Source organism: Gossypium hirsutum, chromosome A03 (genome assembly GCF_007990345.1).
Source record: "Gossypium hirsutum isolate 1008001.06 chromosome A03, Gossypium_hirsutum_v2.1, whole genome shotgun sequence".
In the NCBI taxonomy this organism is placed as follows: domain Eukaryota; kingdom Viridiplantae; phylum Streptophyta; class Magnoliopsida; order Malvales; family Malvaceae; genus Gossypium; species Gossypium hirsutum.
In genome coordinates, this window is record NC_053426.1 from 95,779,014 (window position 1) to 95,787,256 (window position 8,243).

Genomic DNA, 8,243 nt, shown 5'->3' on the forward strand with positions numbered 1-8,243 from the left:
ATATAATTTAATAAAATTCTTAATAATTAATATTCTTATATGAATTTGCTCAAATCATAATATATGATACTGTAAAATATAAATTAACATAATTATTATTAAATATATTATAACTATATTTGCTGCAACATCATAGAAATTCAATACCGTAGCTCACTCCAATTTTCCTATTTAAACTCTATAACTATATTTGCTGCAACATCCAATGGAAGCAAACTAGACTAAAAGCAGATAATAGCCAAATGTTTCTATTTTTTCTTTTTCATGTTTTTAAGATACAGGCATACATTGAAAGCAGATATGCACACTTCAGGCACAGTATTCATCATACAATTTGAAGAAAAACACTGCTACAAACAACGGCTTTTAGATAAACTTTACAAAGGTAAAAACATCATTAGCACAAATTCATAGCGGCCACCTGTTGGAGAGATCTTGGCTGATGATCAGATGACCCAGAACCAAGCTATGACTGATCCTGATGCCAGACCAACTACTAGAAACAACACCATAACGATGCCAGAAGTCTCTGCGTGTTGTATCTGGACAGATTTGGGAGCCATGATCATTAACACACTTGTCAAGTAGCCATTAGTTAGACTTAGAAGGCAAGTCAGTAACGAGACTGGAAACTCTGTTCGGAAGAGCTGAGGGCCGTGCAAGCAACCTATGAAGAGAGGAAAGAACAGTAACCTCACAACACAAGCGGAAATAGCAACCTTTGCATTTTCAAGGAGATAGACTGCAGTCAACGATTTGCCAACCAGGTCAAACACATTGTAGCCTGTTATAAGGAGGACCAAATACCAGTCCTTGAGAACCAATGAGTGCACATCCTCTGTGATGTATCCTGGAAATATTGATAAAGTTACAACATATATGAGGACGATCCTAAATCCATACCACTTGACTGTTCCTACTATATTCTACAAGGTTGCTCTCCAAACAGGCCCGGTCATGGGACTTTTCTCTACTTTTTCCTCCTTAACAGCCTCAGCCTTTAACTCCTCATAGTACTGCATAATCGGAAGTTTGTGTGCCACATTGTACAAGACTATGCATATGACCATAAACACAATGCTAGTAAAAAAGTAAAGGTAGGCACTCTTTCTCAAGCCATCAGCACATTGTGGAAATACAGCTTTGGTTAGGATCCTTAGCATTGAAACAAGGACCCCTGCGCCCAACAATTTGACAAATTAAAATTTCATTAGACGAGGAAGCAGCACAGTTCTTCATATAATATGATTCAATACAAAAGATAAAAAATGAAAGAAATGAATTTTGTATCCAGGAATATTCAAGTGAAACTACTGACCACATGGGTACTAATAGTAACTATGGTTTAATTTCTATTACACCATATAAAAAGCATAGCCATAGACCATGTGTGGTAGAGGAAAAATGTTACAAGTGGTTCAAGATTCAGAGTTCATAGTGTCATCAAGAGCTTTATTGCATACCTGGCGAATCAATGCAACTTTCAAGTACTAATGACTCCTTTAAGTACCTATTAGAATAAGTTCTCTCATTAGATTGAACAAAGATGAAATGGAAACAAGAAAAGGAAATTATATAAAAGGTAAAAGATTTTCATAACATAAATTCATCTTACCCAGCAGCAATAGCACCAGCGACTGCTAAGCCGAGTGCGGCTGATTTCCCACGACCACGAGCAGCAAGCAAAGCAACTGTGCTGCGCAGGCTCTTGTCCAAAATTGCATCAAGAAATGTAACAACAGCTTTTCCCTAGAAAAAAAAATATACCCATCAAATATTCCAGCAAAAGTTAGCCAAAATTGTTAGCCACATGCGAAAATAGTAAAGGAGATACAGTTCCTACCTGATCCAGTGTACAACACTTCTTTATCAAAGGACCAACAGGAAAATCCTCACTTAGTTCTTGTTTTAAATTCTTCAGGTCCCGCTCAGATTCTGACAGCCCTTTAGGGTCCTTTTGCCAATCAGAGTCAGAAAAAAGTTACAGGCATAAAAATGCCTTCACATTCCCAAGTGACTTTCCTAACTTATGTTGACAGAAATGTGGTTGCCAGCAAACAGTTACTTCAAAGATTTCTACGGCACTCACATTCTCTGGTAACTTTTCTATTGAATGTTGGAAAATGTGGTTGTAAACAAAAGGTTAAATTAAAGTTTCCTACAGCACTACAAAAAAATGTTTATAGTTTCTAGAATCATGATACACAGTACAAAACACCTGAACATTTCCAATCGACCCATACTCAATAAAGAAGTCAGATAGATACCTCATTAACTGGAACTGGGGTTATTGATTTTATATGAGATGAAATTGGTGATATATTTAGCTCATCATCCATGACCACACAGGCTTTGCATGATGCAAGAGATAACAAAAAACGTTCATTAAAGCGCCCAGCAGCTTCAGAATGGGACTCTGTACGATATCGCTCATGAACATCCTAAATCGACGGCAGTGATGAAGCTATTCCATGGGAGGAGAAAGCCAACACCCAAAGTGAAGTAGATGATGTAGCCCAAATTGAATTTGTCTTCTGGTTTTAGGAATGTGCGGAGGAGGAGGGCGGATTCAGAGTCGGGTTCCGGGCCTCCGTCGATTGCGGATTTGGGACAGAAGAGGAGAGGGTCGGGTAGGGAGGGAGGGTAAAATAGAGAGTTGGGGAGGGAAGCCAGACGTAATACCTATTACTCGATTAGGGAAGGGATTAGAAAAGCAGGGAATTTGGGGATTAGGTCGGGATTGTATTAGGCGCGTAATACCTATTACAGCGAACCAAACGCCGGATTAGGGGCGTAATGTAATAGGCGCGTAATCGGTCAGTAATGGATTACCTAATACATTGAACCAAACACAGTGTTATTCTTTTTTCTCATCTTGACAACTCAAAGAACATCAAAAGCGGCAAGCGAAGAAAGCAGGGAAAAGGTAAAATATGAAAAGAGATATGGCTAAAGAGACATATTTCAGCAATGGCGAAAATATTCAATGTCCCTGGAATGTATTTGCAAGTATTTCCCCTATTTAATACAAAAGTTGGACTCACCATTTTGCCAGATACTTTATCAAACATGATTTCTCGGATTAGGTCAGTTTCCTTGGTACGAACAATTTAACCTTTAAAAGAAAGAAAAAAAACATAAGAGTATCGTGAAAATTTTTGTATTAGGAGTCAAATTATAGTCTTTTTTATTTAAAAAATAAGTAATTTAATCTTTATACATTAAATCGAGAAGCAAATTTGTTCTTTTGTTAAAAATTTCATCTATTTTTACTATTAAAAAATCCATGTACATTAGAATAAAATACATATATGTAACTGTTTGGTTATTCTGTCAGTAATATCAATTTTTGGCAGTAAAAATAACTAATTTTTTTACTAGAAAAAGATAAATTTATTCTTTAATTTAATATATAAAAATTAATTTATCTATTTTTTTGAATAAAATAGATAAAATACAATTTGATTCTTAATGCATGCTGATATTTTTTCTGAGAAAAAAAAGATATCACTTTAAAATTTACCAATACCAATTGTTATGGATGATGTTGACTTAGATAGTAAAAATTATTTCTGGAAGATTCACCTCACGATATTTTCTTTTTTCGTTTCAATATTTATATATACATATATTTGGTTAAATTTTATTATTAGGTTCAGCATTATACAAACTTCTTTTTCTTTATATATACATATATTTTCAGATAGTATTAAACATATATTTTCCTTTTCGTTTTCGAGCCAGTAAATTTTTGAGGTTCATTATTTTCAACCGGGGAATTGAGGCTAACCCGAAAAAAATCAGGGCCATTTTGGATATGAATCCCCCACAAAATGCCAAGGAAGTTCAACAACTAACTGACCGAGTAGTAGCGTTGAATCGGTTTGTATCAAAAATGGCTGACAAATGTATGTCTTTCTTTAAGGCTCTGGAAGTTCCATTCCAGTGGTCTGAAAAGTGTCGGCCGTTATTTGAGCAGTTGAAGCAATATTTGAGTACCCTTCCATTATTGGCATCTCCCACTCCTAGTTGTTGCTTTGTTAATAAAAAAAGTGGATGATCAGCAACATCCAGTGCATTATGTCAATCGGGTTCTTCAAGATGGAGATTTGAACTATTCGAAGATTGAGAAGATTGTCAAGCCCACCTGATCATGGTATTATTTGACCAACCCCTCTGAGACATTTTGGGGAAAGTAATTCGCCGGGCCGCATAATTAAATGGAGTGTGGAGCTTATTGGATTTGGGTTGAATTTCTTGTCAAGAAAACCTATCAAAGCCCGGTATTGGCAGAATTTGTTGCGGATTGTTCTTTCTCCAAGCAGCATGTGCCTCCTGTTGCTAAAGAATCCCTTGTAGATCAAAATAACACTTTGTCTACACCTTCCGTTGAGAATAAACCTTGGAGTTCTCCAGGAAAGCTTATTCTTGAGCTAGTATTCTATTAGTTGATCCGGAAAGTAGTGAGTGGCAGAATGGTCTTTCTTCCACCTTTTCCATCTCTAAAAATAACACGAAGTACGAGGCGTTAGTGGCTGGTCTTGAGTTGGCTCTCAAGTTGAAAGTACAAAGCTCTATGTTCACACAAACTCTGTAATGCCCCAAAAATTTGTTTTTTTAGTTTTTGTAAATTTTGACACAAATCTGTATCTGCTTCAATGGTTAAGTGTTTCGAGAGTATGTGAGAGGTACCAAGTTCAAGCCCTGTTTTGGGAAAATTTTTGTATTTTTCTGAGTGAAGCCGTAATCTAGCCTGTAGGGCTTAAGTTTAATTATTGGTAGAATCATAACAGAATGGACCTATTGGTTTGGTCTTTAAGTAGTGTGTTGGCTTGCTGATGGTCTTGAGTTTGAATCATTGCGTGAGCGAGGGTAGTAATTTTTGCTCGTTTTCGTGAGGGTGTTTCAGGAGAGTTAGGATTCTAAGTAGTGGGTGAGTGATTGAGTGAATCTAGGAGTTTGAGTAAAAATGTTATTCCAAAGGAAATTCTCTGCAGAAAACTGATGTCTTTTCCCATTTTCTTTTTCCTTTTGCCGAAATTCTCTGAGTTTTTTCGTCTTTCGTTATCAATTTCTTTTCTTGAATTCTTTCCTGTCCTTTCGTTATTGGTATTTTTCCGTCCTTCCCTCTGTATTGTTGATCACACGTGAGTGGTAAGTGTATGGCGGTTGTTATCGTTCATAGATGTTGTTTGTATTCTCGTTAGTTTGATTTCGAGGTTTTGGCAGCAGTGTTTCATGGGGATCGAGGCTCTCATCGTACTATTCCGTAAACAAATCAACCGAAGTGTTGGGGGTAAGTTTTCATCGCTCAAGGAAGTAGTAGCTTGTTTCGGGATTGGTTAGTTCGATTGTGTAAATGATTAATTGAGTGAAATATTGGTCAATCTTAGGTACTGGAGTGCTCAGGAGGGTTTAGACATAAAAAGCGATACAGGTGTGTACCCGAAACGCAAAAAAGAGGGTTCGACAAAAAGCCAAAATAACTTTTTGTCGACACCACATGGGCGTGTGGTCACTTATGTGGTAGGCCGTGTGATAGAACACAGGCGTTGGTCAACGAGGCCAGGCCGTACGCACCAGACACGGCCGTGTGAGAGACACGAGCTTGACCAATTTGGTTCGTGTGGGCCACATGGGCGTGTGGACCCACACGAGCAAACCACATGGGCGTGTGGGATTCTGTGCCGGTCCGTGTGATCCACACGGCCAAGGCCAATTTGGACCGTGTAGGCCACAGGGCAGACAACACGGGTGTGTGAGCCAATTTTCACTGATTTGTTGCTAAGGTTGCACGGGTCGCCCGAGACGACTGTGAACCTACTATGGGGTCGGTAAGTTTACCTAGACCCCTAATTGTATGAAATGACAGGATGACTTTCACATGTATGTAAGTGTTTGAGCATGATAATATTTCACTGAACTGATATTGTATGAACTATTACTATGAGATAGCATGACATAATTTCATGTTGCATTGCATCGGGTTGGGGTTTGATATTGACCAGAGGAAGTGTATTGAAAGGCTTCGAGCCTAATTTACTGGCAGCTCAGCTGCAAATCACTGTCTAGTGCCGCATCCGATACTAATTTAGAGTGTAGGAATGGGTGGGTTGATTATATCCTCACATGGAGTGTAAGGTTGGACGGAGATGGAGTGTAGAGGCTGGTTGGGTAGGATTTTTTTGTATCTGCATATCTGTTACTGAGATGGGCTACGGCCAAACTGATACTGATATTAATATTGTGGAGGGCTTAGGCCTAGACTGTGATTATTTGTTTACTGCCTGATTGTTGTATGGGGATTACACACGTAGTTTACGTAAACTCACCCCTTTTGCTTAATCTGTACAGGTAACCCCCAGACATAGGAGGATCGGTGCGGTTGATGACTCAAGGGTGGCCACACATATTCTATTACGCTATCTATTACCTATTTATGAATTTAACTTTATTTGGGTTTATTTTGTTGTAATATGGCCTCTATGGATTTTTCCATAAATTTGGGATTTTACTAGTTTTGGATTATAATTGCTAAACGTTTGAAAATTCAGTTTTCAAAAAGGAAAAGTTTTCTCTAAACACACGATTTATACAAATTGACTTTTAAAAGCTTCCGCAACAAAATGTATTAAAGCGATTGACTAAATAAGTAACGATTTTGAGGGCAAAAAGTGCAAACAAATGAAAATTATTTTCTTGTGACAACTTAGTTTCAAACGCTATCATGTGACATCTCCAGATTTGGCCATAACGTTTAGGCTGAGTTTGGGGTGTTACAAACTCCCACTTGATGGCCAGACAAATCCTAGGAAAGTATGAGGTTAAGGAGCCCACTGTGGCCAAATACTACTCCTTAGTGATAAACTTGTTGAAACACTTCCAAAAGGCCCAAGTGGACAAGATCTCGCATGCCGAGAATGTTCGAGTCGATTCTTTGTCAAGGTTGACCTCCATAGTTGAGATCAGGTAGAGGGGAAATATACTATTGGAGCTCAAAGAACATCCCAATTATGAGATAGTAGGATAGGTTTTCAATATGGATTCCGAAGATACATGGATGACTCCCTCGGTTAGCTTCCTTTCGGATGATTCCACGCCTTCCAATCCCAAACAATACAACATGATTTCTCATTTTTGTTGGAAATTAGAGTTTGAAAGCACAGCGGAAAAAAAGTTTAACAGAAAAACTATAGTTTTAAATTTTTTTCAAAAAAATAAGAATTTGGTTGTGATATCTAAAATAATAAATACATCAAAATTGTACCTTTTAGATTCATCTAGGATAAATGCTTCGATTGAGTAGTCTTTTCTGCTATCCTCAAGCTCACGTCTGTTGAGTGTAGGCTCACTTCGAATCAGAAAATTTTCAACGAATTACCAGTGAGGCAATTTCACAATTTCTCTAAACTTCTGTGTCAAGTTGTAAATATGAAAAATATCTCTAGAAATTTTCTGAAATAATCTATTTAGATAATTTTTTATCTGTAACTTTCTCTTGAATTCAACTATGTGAAAAATAATAACCCATGACTTTCTTTGTATAGGAAGAGTTTAAGAGAATTAAACTATAATTAAACTTAATCGCTTTAATATTAAATTAATATAATTTTTATTAAGATAAATATTAGATTAAATTTAATATTAACTCTATTAAATTAATAGAATACTTATCTAAAAAATAAATATTAAATTAAATTTAATATTAAAACTATTAAAATAATATTCTTTTTCGAATAGTTAATCTGAAATCAAATTATCCGGTAGAGTCCTAGTAGGAGTGTAATTTTTCCACAGCTCAACCATCGAAGAACCACCGTCACCGACCATTCGCTAGCCATCAAAATGTCTCCATTGGCACCGCCGTGTCCGACAGTGCCATGGTAGGTGCAACACCCTCATGGCACCCTGAGTCGATTCAGTTGTTGTCGATTTGGTCCGGGCCAATGACAGCCCAGCTGGTTCGGCCTAGCTACTGGTTGGACCGTTGACCTGGTTTCACATATCGAGCTTGATTCAACCAGTTTTGGGTCTTAGTCTCAGTTTTTGGTTCTTGGGCTCAATTTTCGATCTCAGGTCCAATTTTCAAGTTCAATTACCCATTGGATCAATTGTCTAACTTGAAAATTAATTTTCAAAAATATCATATTTATTTTAATTAATTTAATTTTAATTGATCAAAATTAATTTTCTTAAAAATCACTAAGATTTTCCAAATTATTTTTTAAAGAAAATTCTTCAAT

The 8,243-nt window shown here is 36.9% G+C and overlaps 1 pseudogene; it reads right to left on the reverse strand.

Moving 5' to 3' along the window:
• Positions 1–217: 217 nt before the first annotated feature.
• LOC121203488 (equilibrative nucleotide transporter 1-like) lies at positions 218–2,339 on the reverse strand (annotated as a pseudogene).
• Positions 2,340–8,243: the final 5,904 nt, after the last annotated feature.